The sequence below is a fragment of the Musa acuminata genome, chromosome BXJ1-3 (assembly GCF_036884655.1).
Source record: "Musa acuminata AAA Group cultivar baxijiao chromosome BXJ1-3, Cavendish_Baxijiao_AAA, whole genome shotgun sequence".
Taxonomy (NCBI): Eukaryota; Viridiplantae; Streptophyta; class Magnoliopsida; order Zingiberales; family Musaceae; genus Musa; species Musa acuminata.
Genome location: NC_088329.1, coordinates 13416566 through 13431165, shown reverse-complemented (window position 1 = coordinate 13431165; position 14600 = coordinate 13416566).

The window sequence follows — 14600 nt, the reverse complement described above, 5'->3', positions numbered from 1 at the left end:
TTCGGGAAGCTTGCTTTAGTCCATAAATGGATCTAAGCAACCTACACACCTTATCTAGGCAGTTCTTGGACACAAATCCCTCAAGTTGCATCATATACACCTCCTCCTCGAGGTTCCCATTGAGGAAAATGGTTTTCACATCCATCTGTCAGATCTCATAATCATAGTGTGCTGCAATAGCAAATAGAATTCTGATGGATTTTAGCAAGCCAATCACGTGAGTGATGGCATGTGTGACTTGATACAGAATCTTTTTACTTATTATATTTTGGCGTATATCACTTTATAACTATTGCATATATGCATATATATATATATATTGTGATGTCCTTGGATTTGCACAATGGGAATCGGATCGTGATGAGATCACGATAATGAGATCGATTCACCTTTAAACACATATCCTAAATAATCTCGGTCATAGGTTACTCGAGAGGGACATCGTGATAACCGGACAGACTAGTGTGTTGTATACCCGTCCATATGATGGATGCAGCTGGTCTCATAGTTGCTCGTGTAGGGATACTAGGGATACAGTACAAGTGCTCATTGGAGAATGAGTTCACTGATTGATCCGCTTACGGAATGATGGATGGTTGATGATGCCTTATTGTCAGACAGCGATTCCGTAGTCCTAGTGGTGTATCTGGTCCTTAGACTTGAGAAACCAAGGATGTCATGTATGAGTGCTCCACTCTTTGATACCAGACTTATAGGTTTGGCTATCCCAAATCTAGTACAACTGGTCAATGGGAGTGGTAGTTGACCTTACGAGGGCTATTGAGTGTCGATAAAGGATCATCCACTCTCGGCGTCATGAGAGGAATATCCCATGTGTTCTTGCTCAAACAAATCCCTGGCCAAGGTCCTTCGGGTTGAGAGAGAAAGAGTTCTCCAGGAGAATCCGATTAGAGCGAGACTCGAGTAGAAACCATATGGGTCTGACAGCACCATGCTCGATATACGGTCTCTGGGATATTAGAGGGATGAGGGACTATAGGTATACGGTAACTGAGGACAGACAGGTCCAATGGATTGGATTCCCTTGTATCGTTTGGGGACTATGGTGTAGTGGCCTAGTATGTCCGTAGTCGATGAGTCGAGTGAATTATTACAAAGATAATAATTTACTGAGTTAGAAGGAGTTCTAACATGTATGACTCATGGCCAGCTCGATATTGGGCCTAGAGGGTCACACACATATGGTAGGCATTGCGATGAGTAGAGGTTCGGATATGAGATATCCGATGGAGCCTTTGTCTTATTGGATGCAAATCTAATACCCACTAGGGGAGGACCCATTAGAGTTTGACAGGGGACCTCTATAAATAGGAGGGATTCAAAGCCTCATAGGCTAGAGCCTTTGCTTGTCTTTCCTATTCTCCTCTCCCTCTCCACCTTAGAGTAGGCTTGGAGTTTTGAGGAGCGTCGTCGCAACCCTGCTATGTGGATCACCGCTAGAGAGGAGGACGCTTGACCTCCTTCACCCTCTCCTAAGGATCTACAAGGAAATAGGGATATACGATCTCCCTAGGTAACATAATATATTTTATACGCAGTTTTTCAGTTTCGCGGATTTTGCGCACCAATCTTCGCACAACGACGAACATCTCTTTGGGAATCGGGGATTTTGTTTTCTTGTTCTTCCGCTACGCATGTGATGTCGCCCCTAAGATTTCCCAACAGCTTTGAGGTGGAGAGGGGGAGGAGAATAGAAGAGGCAAGCAAAGGCTGTAGCCTATGAACCACTGAATCCAACATATTTATAGAGGTCCCATATTAATTTAACCCTAATGGATCCACCCCTTATTGGGTATTGGATCTTCATCCAACTACCCAAGCCTCTTAGAATAGTGGATCTCTATCTAATAATCTCTCATGGGCTCTTATTGGATCTCATCTATAGGATCCAATAATTCAGGGGCTTATTGGATATCCAATAAGATAGGGGACTGACGGATATCTCATATCCGAATCTCTACTCATCGCAATGCCTACCATATGTATGTGACCCTCTAGGCCCAATATCGAGCTAGTCATGAGTCATACTTGTTAAAACTCCTTCTGACTCAGTGAATTATTATATCTATAATAATTCACTCACTCATCGATTGCGGACGTACTAGGCCACTACGCCACACTCCCCAGACGATACAGTAGAATTCAATCCATTGGACCTATCTGTCCTCAGTTGCCATGTACCTATAGTCTCTCATCCATCTAATATCCCAGAGACCGTATACCGGGCATTGTGCTGTCAAACCCATATGGTTTCTTCTTGAGTCTTGCTCTAATCGGATTCTCCCGAAGAACTCTTTTTCTCTCAATCCGAATGACCCTGGCTAGGGATTTGTTTGAGCAAGAACATATGGGACATTTCTCTCATGACACCGAGAGTGGATGATCCTCTATCGACACTCAATAGCCCTCGTGAGGTTGACTACCACTCCCAAAGACCGGTTGTGCTATATTTGGGACATCCAAACCTATAAGTCTAGTATCAAAGAGTGGAGCACTCATATAGGACATCCTTGGTATCTCTAGTTTAAGGACCATATATACCATTGAGACTACAAAATCATTATATGACAATAAGGCATCATCAACCATCCAGCATTTTGTAAGTGGATCAATCAATGAACTCATTCCCCAATGAGCACCTGTATTGTATCCCTAGTGTCCTCACATGAGCAGCTATGAGACTAGCTAAATCCATCATATGAATGGGTATACAACATACTAGTCTATCTGGTTATGTCGATGTCTCACTCAAGTAACCTACGACCGAGATTATTTAGGATATGTGTTTAAAGGCGAATTGGTCTCATTATCATGATCTCATCACGATCTGATTCCCATTACATAGATCCAAGGACATCACTATATATATATATATATATATATATATGTGTGTGTGTGTGTGTGTGTGTGTGTGTGTGTGTGCAATAGTCAATATAAAGTGATAAAATGCCAAAATATAATTAGCAAAAAGATTGTGTATCAAGTCACATGTGTCATTACTCACGTGATTGGCTTGTTGGGCACCTATGACTAGCATTCAAGAGGTTCAATCACTAGGAGCTAGCCCTTTTTGCAGTAATGATCGTGGTTCCATGGCTCATCGCAATGCCAACAAAGACCCATTGCTGATCGGTCACATAGTTCTTCTCTTGTCAATTTTTTTGGCAACATAGGATAGTTGGGAGTAGAAGGAGGTTTATATGCCATAGGCCTAGGAGAGGTTCTCATCCTTTGAGCATTTTGGTTGAGCCGTTATTCTTGTATTTGGGCGAATGAAATTTCAGCTGTTATGGTATGGGGCTGCCGCGCCTTAACCTCCCCTTTTATCTTTGGCTTGAGTCCTTCGATGAATGTTTCTAATAATTGACAGTTAGTCTAATCACAAGCAAAGTAGGATAGCTTCTCAAACCTAGTTTGGTACTCTTGAATCGTAGAGGTTTGTCAAATCTTTACGAGTTGGCCATCGATATTTTCATATTCCTTAGGTCTAAAATGATTCAGCAATGCGTTCTTAAATTGATTCCACGTTGGAGCCACATGATTGTATTTTAGCTAATTATACTATTGAATAACATCTCCTTCAAGTTGGATGATAGCAATTTCCACCATAGCATCATCCGACGTTCGATAGTAGCGAAAGTAATGTTTGGCGCGTGAAATCCACCCCACAGGGTCTCCTTCTTCCCATCGTGGGAAGTCCACCGTCATGCATGGCTGAAGCATGTTCGAGGGCTATCCCTCCTTCTCTAGAGGTCTCTTTGAACTCTCTCCTCGCTGAAATTTGGTTAGACTCCGTGCTTGTCCAATTCTGAATATTGCAAACAAAGCGCACAATGTGTCCTCCAAGCGCGATTCAAGTCGCGATTCAATCCGAGATTCCAATACTTCAAATTTGGCATCAATTGGATCTTGAGAATCCATAGCATATGCTTGTAGATCAGAGATATCTCTATATTTTTTATGTTGATGGGTTAATGGTATGGGGTGATGGAAGGTTCAGAAAAATTGAGAATCACGGCAAGGTACTGTAGTAGAATTTTACATCTAAAGTGTAGCAGTTTAGATGTAAAAGGTTAGTGGTTTATATTAAGAATTTTTTGATGAAACCAAAAGGAAATATGCTATTAGAAAGTGTCAAAGCTATCATAAATAGAGATTTAGATAGAAAAAATGCAGTAGCAAGATCAAACAAACTGTGCTATACTGTTGGAATTCTGTAGTGCCTCTTTCGTCGTAGAGATGAAAACTTTACAACGAAAATTTTATGCAGCAATATAGGAACAACTTTTTTAGATTTTTGAATAAGGATAACTATATTGCAGCAGTAATAAGGTAGGAAACCAGAACCTGTTGCAATTCGTAGGGAGATTAAAGGATGATCTACAATGGTGGAGATTATGACGGAATTCAATGATGATCTTTTAAGCAATTATAGGAATTACTGTGGGTGGTTATGGAGGGCTGATGGATAGCTGTGAAAGAGCAGAAAGATGCCAAGAATGCTGCTCTGATACCAAGTGTGAGAATCCTAGCGGATTCTAAGCTTTGGGTTGAGCTTTTTAGGGGATCGGCCTCCTTGGAACTCTATAGGGGTTCCTTCGTCCAAGTTGCTAAGAAAGATTCATCTATTGCTTATCAAAAGAGGATGACTACATGACTCTTTATAGGGCTTCTAAACCCTAACTCCTAATAGGACTTATACTCAAGACTCCTACTCAGGACTCCTAATAGGACTCCTACTCAAGACTCCTATTTCTAACCAACTCTTAATGCTTCTCTAAGAAGCAACCTCCAAACTAATCCTATCCTTAGCTGGCATTTTCATCTCTTTAAAAGGGGTCAGCTAGGTAGGTTTTACACAAATGCCCCTTTCAATGAAACTCAATTCGGACTATCCTAGCTAGAGTCCTAACACGATACTCAATAATCCTCGTAAGGTTATCTGCCACTCTCGATGAGTGGAGTATTCACGCAGGATATCCTTAGTGTCTCAAGTCTAAGGACCAAATACACCACTAGGACTACGGAATCACTATTTGACAATAAAGCATCATCAACCATCCAACATTCCATGAGCGGATCAATTAGTGAACTTATTCTCTAATGATCACCTATACTGTATCCCAAGTGCCCCCACATGAGCAACTATTAGACCAGCTACCTCCATCATATGGAAGAGTATATAGTACACTAGTATATCCTGTTGAATCTCGAATTTTGATGATAAAATCAATTGATGGGTTAATTGATCTAATCCATATTATTGAGTTAAGTGTGCAGGATTAACTACGATAACCAGAAAACATAAAGCAAGAATACCAGAGTCAACTTTGATGGATGTTTAAGAGTCCGAAAAATCGTCGGAGATGCTGCCGGAACCAACCGAGAAGAAATCGGGAACCTGTCGGAATTTTCGGAAGTTCGCCGAAGGGATCGTCGGAGGTTCGCAGAGATCACAGAGAAGGCTCGGCTACTCGTTGAAGTCGTCACAAGATCAAGAGCTTGCTGGGAGTCCGTCGGAAGAAATCCGAGGGCATATCGGAACTCCGCCGGAAGTTCGTCGAAAAGCTCGCCGGAACAAGACTCGACATTGAAAACTTGCTTGGGATGTTTTTAGTTATGTAGTTCACATGTAATTAGGATTAAGATTAAAAGATAATCCTCTATCCTGGTTAGGGGCTAATTGGGCCCAAAATTAGACTTGGTTTAGGCTTAAATTAGAGCCCAACCTATGAACCAAAGGGTCTGGCGGTGGCACCGCCAGACTGGGCGGTGGCACCGCCCAGCACCCGAGAGCCAGGCGATGGCACCGCATGGCTGGGCGGTGGCACCGCCCAACACCCGAGAGCCAGGCAATGGCACCTCTTCGCTGGGCGGTGGCACCGCCAGTCCACTGTCAGTGTCAGACACTAACAGGCAGTGGCACTACCAGCATCGGGAACAAAAGAGAATTCAAACTTTGGAGCCCAAATTTGAATCCTCTTGAGGCCTATAAATACCCCTCAATTCTCAACTGAGAATATAACTTTTTGTGAAGCAATTGATTGAGAGAAAGGTCTTAGAAAAGTCTTAGCAAGTCTTGTTTTCAATTTGCTAGAGTGTTCACCTCCTTCTTTCTTGCTGAAAATTTGTAAGAGTGTGAACTGCTTGTAAAAAGTTGTAAGAGGGGTGTTTGCCCTTCCGCTTCAAGAGATTTGCTAGTGGAAGGTCGGAGCCTCATCGAAGAGGGCCTCGCAAGTGGATGTAGGTCATTTGACCGAACCACTTTAAAATCGGCGTGATCTCTGGTTTGCATTTTATTATCACTATTTACATTACTGCAAACCTTCTTACGTGCTTTATTTCCTCATTACCTTTGCTGCATACCTTTACGAACACACGTTCAAGTTAAGCTTTTCAAGTTCGGTTTTTATCGTATCAAAAGATTTATCGAAACCAAAGTTTTAATCCACTGCACTAATTCACCCCCCCTCTTAGTGCTGCTCCGATCCTAACAATTGGAATCAGAGCAAGGCTCACTCTCATATTTGGTTTGATACCCAAGAGAAATGGCTTACTCCGGCATACATGAGGGTCATTCTATCACACGTCCACCCATGTTTAATGGGTCGGATTATACTTATTGGAAGACTCGTTTGAGGATCTTCCTCATTTCCATGGATTTCGAGCTTTGGACTATTGTCGAAAACGGATTTCAAAAATCTTCTCTTCCGATGAGCGAATGGAATGAATCGGAGAAGAAGGTTTTTGCTTTAAATGCAAAGGCTATGAATGCCTTGTTTTGTGCACTAGACAAAAATGAATTTAATCGTGTTTCAATTTGTGATTCGACTTTTGATATTTGGAGAACTCTTGAAGTCACTCATGAAGGCACTAGCCGAGTGAAAGAGTCTAAAATCAACATCCTTGTGCACGCTTACGAACTCTTCCGAATGAAACCAAGTGAGTCCATCGGAGACATGTACACCCGGTTCACGGATGTCATCAATGGACTCAAAGCTCTTGGGAAAGATTTTACTAACTTTGAACTAGATCCCTCTCTAAAAGTTGGGATCCAAAAGTTACGGTCATTCAAGAGGCCAAAGACCTTAAAACATTCCCTCTTGAAGAACTTATTGGGTCTCTAATGACCTATGAAATGACATGTCAAGCTCATGATGAGCTCGAGAACCCCCTTCCGAAGAACAGGAAGGATATGGCACTCACATCACAAGAAGATCACTTGAAAGGAACATCAAGTGATGAGGACAGTGATAATGATATTGCACTTTTGACTCAAAAATTTAAAAATAATATAAAAAATAAATTTGACCATAAGAAGGACCAAGTGATTTGCTATGAGTGCAAAAAACCGGGACACTACAAGAACGATTATCCTCAAGCCAAAAAGATAATATCAAAGAAGAAGGCGCTCAAGGCAACGTGGGATGATTCAAGCGGGTCCGAAGAAGAGGAGTCCAACACCGAGCAAGTTGCTTATTACGCCCTAATGGCCATCGGAGAAGAGGTAACGGATTTAATTGATGCAGATTTACCATATCATGAATTATTAAATGCCTTCCATGAGTTATTTGATGAATGTAAGACAATTAGTAGAAAATATAAATTGCTAAAAAAGGAGCATAATAGTCTCACTTGTGATATCGATAAATTAAAGACTGAATATCATGATAGTTTAGCTCCATGTATAAAATGTCATGATCTAGAAACTCTCCAAAAGGAGAACTTGCTACTTAAGGACACCTTGACGAAATTCGAGGTTAGTAGTAAGTCTTTGAACATGATCCTTACAAATAAGGGTCACGTTCCTAAAAGAAGTGGAATCGGATTTGTGAGAAGTCCTCACAAAAATCCAACCACCTTCATTAAAGGCCTTGTTTTACATGTTCGGCACCAAAGCAATTGCAACTTTTGTTGCAAATATGGACATAAAACTTATAAATGTCCATTCAAGAAAATTAGTCCGAACAAACTAATTTGGGTTCCTAAAGGAACCATGATCAATTCTATGCAATATGATGAATAAGTTAAATCAGTTTTTAAGGCACCCAAAAGAAAATTGGTACCTAAAAATAATCCCTTCTTGTAGAAACATACACCATCACAAGCTAGGAGCAAGAGATGGTATCTAGATAGTGGATGCTCAAGACATATGACTGGAGATCCATCTCATTTCTCTATGCTCACTAGTAAAGAAGAAGGGTACGTCACCTTCGGAGACAACAACCAAAGCAAAATCATTGGCAAGGGAACCATAGGTAACAAATTAAAATTTTCTATTGATGATGTCTTACTAGTTGATGGATTGAAACATATCTCTTGAGTGTTAGTCAATTATGCGATAAAGGTTATATCATTAGATTTGAATCAAATGTGTGTATTATTGAAAAACCAAACCATAACATAACTATGATTGCATTAAAACAAAATAATGTCTACACCATCAACCTTGATGAACTAAGTAATGAAATGTGCTTCTCCGCTTTAAATGATGATGCTTGGCTTTGGCATAGGAGACTAGGCCATGCAAGCATGAAACTAATGTTAGGATCAAGAGCACTAAGAGGGGGTGGGTGAATTAGTGCAGCGGAAAACTTTCGATGATTAAAAAGGTGTTCGTACGATAAAAGCGATTTCGGTAGAAAAACTGATTCGTAAATCTCTTTAACTTATAATCAAGTGAGATGTAGTTAAAGGAAATCTATGAAGGCAGTTTGCAGTTATGATGAAAGTTAAAATGTAGGCGCAAACTGAAATATGATGTTCGTACGATAAAACTGATTTACGTCTAAACGCCGATTCGGAAAATACTGAACTTTAAAACACTATCGTAAATGTGCAGAAGGCATTAAGCTATTGAGGAGGTTTGCAATAAGGATAAGATGCTCAAAGTAAATGCAAACTGAGATTTAGAGTAGTTCGGTCAATCTTGACCTACATCCACTTTTGGCTTCCTCCACCGACGAGGTCACCGACGTCTACTAGAGGCCTTCCTTCAATAGGCGAAGGCCAACCACCCTTTTACAGTTTTACTCCTTTTGACGGGCTTAGGAGACAACCCTTACAGAATTTTCTATCCTCTCTTTAAAGATCAGAACTTGGAAGAAAAGAGGGAGAAGAACTTTTGGCCTTTACAACAATTTTGAGCTCTAAAAATCATAGAATAAGATCAGGATTTCGGTGTGTTTTTGGTGCTCTTTCAGTGCTGAAAGGTTGGGGTATTTATAGGCCCCAACCCAGTTTGAATTTCGAGCTCAAAAGTGTCAATTCCTGGAATTCCGGGATCTAGCGGTTGCACCTCCTGATTGAGGCGGTTGCACCGCCTGGCAGAGCTCGAAGACTGAGCCTCTAGGCGGTGCCACCTCCTATCAGGGGTGGTTGCACCTCTTACTAGAGCTCGAAGACCGAGCTCAGGCAGTGCCACCGCCTGATTGAGGCGGTTGCACCTCCTGCCAGAGCTCGAAGACCGAGCTCAGGCGGTGCCACCTCCTGTCAGGGGCAGTTGCACCGCCCAGTCTCGCTCGGAGACTGAGCCCAAGTGGTGCCACCGCTTGGCTGGGGCGGTTCAACTGCCTGGTAGAAATCAAGGTCCGAATGGGTTGATCCATTCGGCCCAATTTGGATTTTTCAAGGGCCAAATTGCCCCAAGATTAAGTTAATGGGATCACCTCCCATTTCCAACTTAATCATTGTGATAACTACGATATTTCCTAAGACATTTACTGCAACTTGCTCTGGTGCGTCAATCGCTTCTTCCGGCGAACTTCCGTCGATCATCCGATGAACCCTCGGTGATGCTCTTGCGGACTTCCGGCAAACTCCTGGACTTGCGACGATCCACTTGGCGAGTTTTGACGAGCTTCTTTGGCAAGCTCATGGACTTCTCGGATTTGTTCCCGTAGAACCTTCGACGACTGTCCGAACTTCCGTCGAACTCTCGAACTCCCAACGTGATCTTTGTCTTGATTCCGGCGCAACTCCTACTGCATATCTTACTTTCATCGTAGTTAATCCTGCACACTTATCTCAACATATAGATTAGATAACAAATGACAATTGACTTCATCATCAAAATCCGAGATTCAACAATCTCCTCCTTTTTGATGATGACAATCAATTGATAATGGAGTTAACCTTAACTCCCCCTGTCTATTTGCCATACTTGAGATAAGTCATTCTTGAATTCAAAACCTTTGAATTCAAGAGACATATTGATAAGTTAAAATCATTTAAACTTATCAATACTCCCATCATGATTCCCATCATGATGTTTCTCTCTGAAGATGATGTCAAGGCTTGACATTCATTTTCAAATTTTACATTACAAGTTTGAATGATGGTAATAGTAGCAATTCATCATATTGTAAGATGTCAACATGTAAAACTACGAAGTAAGATTTTGATATCATTACATGATGCACACATTTCAAATGTTTTAGCAATTATTGCATTTCATCACATGGTAAGATATCAATACGTAAAATTATGATGCAAGTTTTTTGTTTGATACCTTGACATGATACAAACAAGGCATAGCATAGCATTAATACTCATATATTTCTCCCCCTTTCTCATCAACAAAAAGTATGGTAATTGTGATACCAGGAGAATAATATAAGCAAATTTTGAGCATAAGTGTGATAATTGTTCATGCCTTTACTAGGTTCATGTTATTTTCCAATAGTGAGTGATGGGAAATCAATTATATAAGCATATAAAGGAAAGCATGATATGTAGATCGCTTTGAGTACTTCTTCCTTTTTATTTGTTATAATCTATTTGCATGAAGGAGGAAGGCTATTTGTGAGTTTACTTTGAGTGAAGTTAAAATCGATAAGAGATTAAATCATGCTTCATTTTTACAAGGATCAAGATATGTATGTGAAACAAATCTTTGCAAGTAAAAACACGATCATCCATATTTCAAGATGGAATTTATAAGCAGGAATCATTTCATCAAATCCATTTCAAAAAAATATTTTTCATATAATAAGTGTATGAGAAAATCCGATTGTTAGGATACCAATTGTTAAGCGAATTCGAAAATGAAATTAACACTTTCATGCAGTCGGACAAGACTATGCTATAAATTTTCAAATACAATCATAAAGACAAAACATGCTTATTGTTATAGAAATTTTTGTATTAAATACATAATTTCCAACATATTATTTAGGCATGTAATGGCAATCAAGTGAATTGATCATTCAATAAAGTCCGAAAAATAATTTTAACTAGTTTATGTATTCGGACACATCAACATTCCTAATTCTCTTCTTATGAAATCAAATTATTCTTCACTTAGAGGTTTTGTAAAAATATCAACTAGTTGATATTTAATATTATGGCAATATAATAACATGATGTATCAACTGCATTGGTATATCATTTTCTCAAATCATATTTATCATGGAAACCAAGGCACAAGGTTTTCAAGGTGGTTATAAAAATATTTAGTTTCAATGTAAAATCCAATAGTGAGTAACGAGATTAAACAATGAGTGATGTTTGTAACTCTGCTCACAAATAAATACATCAGGTAATCATATCAAAGATCAAGGCACAGGGCATTGTGATCATGGTGAGTAACATAAAGAGTTTACAATACACATATAAGCTCATTCAGGAGGTGAAAATTAAAATGCCTAAATAAAGAGTCAAATTGTTGATGAATTTGCTGCAGCTCAGATAGGATTTGATCTTGTCGATGTTCAAGTCGTTCTTGTCTTTGTTCAAATCGGTCCATCCGAATCCCAATATCTTCGACAGATGATGCAGGAGCTTGCTCAAATGAATGTGTTTCCTCAAAGGGATAGATCGGAGGAGATTGAGTACCCCTAAAGACTAGTGTTTCCGGTTCTGGTTCAGGTTGAGGGGGATCGGTTCTTCTAAGCATTCTAACCAAGTTACCGTTTCTATGAACACATCTCAATCGGTGAAGTAGATTTTTATTTATTATGCTAAATCTATCTACTTTTATTACTTCTTCTTCCGGTGGTATTGGAATATCGTAGGCTTTCATTATTCTAGTGATTATACCACCATATGGGAGTATCATGTCTTTCTTAGATAGTTTTAACATGTTTTGTTGGATAAGATAACCAAGACAGATGTCATGTCCTTTCATGATTAAATACATAGTTCCTAATTCTAATTGGCTTACTTCATCATGATGGTATTGTTTAGGGAGAATGATACTGGTTAGGATATGATGAAGTACCTTAGTGTTTAGAGGCAGTAGATGTTCACAACTTTTAGGAACAAATGCTAAGTTGGGATTGGCAAAAATTGTTCCTAAGGCTTCAACATATGTTGTTCCAACAGTTTCATCATCCCATGATCCTCTAAAGTAAAGTCCTCTATTTTTTATGGGAATGCCTATCATGTCGCAAATGAGTTTATCCGTAATGGAGATGTGTTGTCCTAAGAGATAGGTAAATATTCTTTCTTCTTCATCTACTTATATATTGTTGTAAAACAATCTAACAAGTCTTGGATAGATGGGTTCATTAATTTGTAAAATAGGGAGTAGATCTAGGTTTGCAAACCATAGGATTGTCTCTAAGTCTCTTAGTTCATCTAAATCTACATGTTTTCCCTTATTGACACTTCTAAATTCGAAAGAGGAAAACTTTTCAGCATGATATTTTGAATCGAAAAGGGTAAGATCAAAGTCTTCCACTAATCTCCTCTTCCCTTTGTCCCTTGATGATCTTCTAGACCTCATAACTACTACTGTTTAGGAGGATAGTAATGAGCAAGAGTAAATGAATAAAAAACAGGATTTAAGGGCTTCTTAGAGAATACCTTAGTGAGATCTTCAAGAGAAGGAGAGATTGTTGATCTTTTGCTTCGAAATGAGGAGTATTTGAGATCCTGTGAGGGGAGAAATGGAGGTGGAGAAGCTTTGGAAGAGTAAAGAGGGGAAGGGAGTGAGTTGGGGTCGGTTCCACCGCCGGCCCTAGCTCGGGTTAAAAGGGGGCAGGATTACGGGCGGTTGCATCGCTGGCTGGGGCGGTGTAACCGCTGCAAGCAGTGAGCATGGTTCTGACTGCTGTGTGGTCTGATTTGAATGTTTTTAACTTTGAGATGAATTTTTATTTGTGGATTAATCAACTTTACTTACGTAATTACGTAAAAATTTTCATTTTAAGATAAGAACTTTTGCACGATCAAGATAGATCTTTTGACATGCATACTCTCAATGTCGTACACATGTTTGTGACAGATTGTTCAAGTTGGTAAGCCTTGCAAGTTCATGACAAACTTAGTTAGTTCATGATATAGTTGGATTCGAAAGTTATGAACGGATGAAATCGATGGGTTCGAAAATCCAGAGGATATGTGAAGGGAGAATCATGGGTTTCCAATTCTGAGGGATCAAATGGGATTGTATCCATATCGCATTTGTAATTTTAATTTTTCTAATCCTCTTTTTGTTATTTAGGCTAGAGAGCATCACGTGTTCTTTTTAGATCTCGGGTCATGAATATCGAGAATCCAAAGAGCAAGATATTATTTCTTGCTCCCAACTTATGATGTTTTACGTCTTTACAAGAAAGGATAATTTTTAGGTACCCATTTGCTTTTGGGTGCCTCAAAAATAGATCTACATTGTTTATTATGTTGCATAGACTTTATCATGGTTCCTTTAGGAACCCAAATTAATTTGTTCGGACTAATTTTCTTGAATGGACAATAATGCGTTTTATGTCCAAGTTTGCAACAAAAGTTGCATTTGCCTTGGTGTCGAACATGTAAGATGGGACCTTTTATGAAGGTGGTTGGATTTTGGTGAGGACTTCTCATAAATCCAATTCCACTTCTTTTGGGAACATGACCCTTGTTTGTAAGGATCATGTTCAAAGACTTGCTACCAACCTCGAATTTCTTCAAGGTGTGTTTAAGTAGCAAGTTTTCCTTTTGGAGAGTTTCTAGATCATGGCATTTTATGCATGAACCTAAACTATCATGATATTCAGTTTTTAACTTATCAAAATTACAAGACTATCATGCTCCTTTTTTAGCAATTTGTATTTTCTACTAATAATCTTGCATTCATCAAATAAGTCATGGAAGACATTTAATAATTGGTCAAATGATAAATCTACATCTATTAAATTCGTTATCTCCTCCCCGATGGCCATTTAGGCGTAATGAGCAGCTTGCTCGGTGTTGGACTCCTCTTCTTCGGACGCGCTCGAGTCATCCCACGTTGCTTTGAGTGCCTTCTTCTTTGATGTTCTATTTTTGACTTGGGGACAATCACTCTTGTAGTGTCCCAACTTTTTACACTCATAGCAAATAACTTGGTCCTTCTTGGGTTCAAATTTATTTTTTGTTTCATTCTTAAACTTGTTTCTTTTAATGAATTTTTTAAATTTTCTTGTTAGAAGTGCCAAGTCATCATCACAGTCCTCATCACTTAAGTTTTCTCTCAAGTGGTCTTCTAAAGTTCTAAGTGTCATATCCTTCCTGTTCTTTGGAAGGATGTCTTCTTGCTCTTCATGAGCTTTGCAAGTCGTCTCGTAGGTCATTAACGACCCGATTAGTTCTTCAAGAGGGAAGTTGTTTAGATC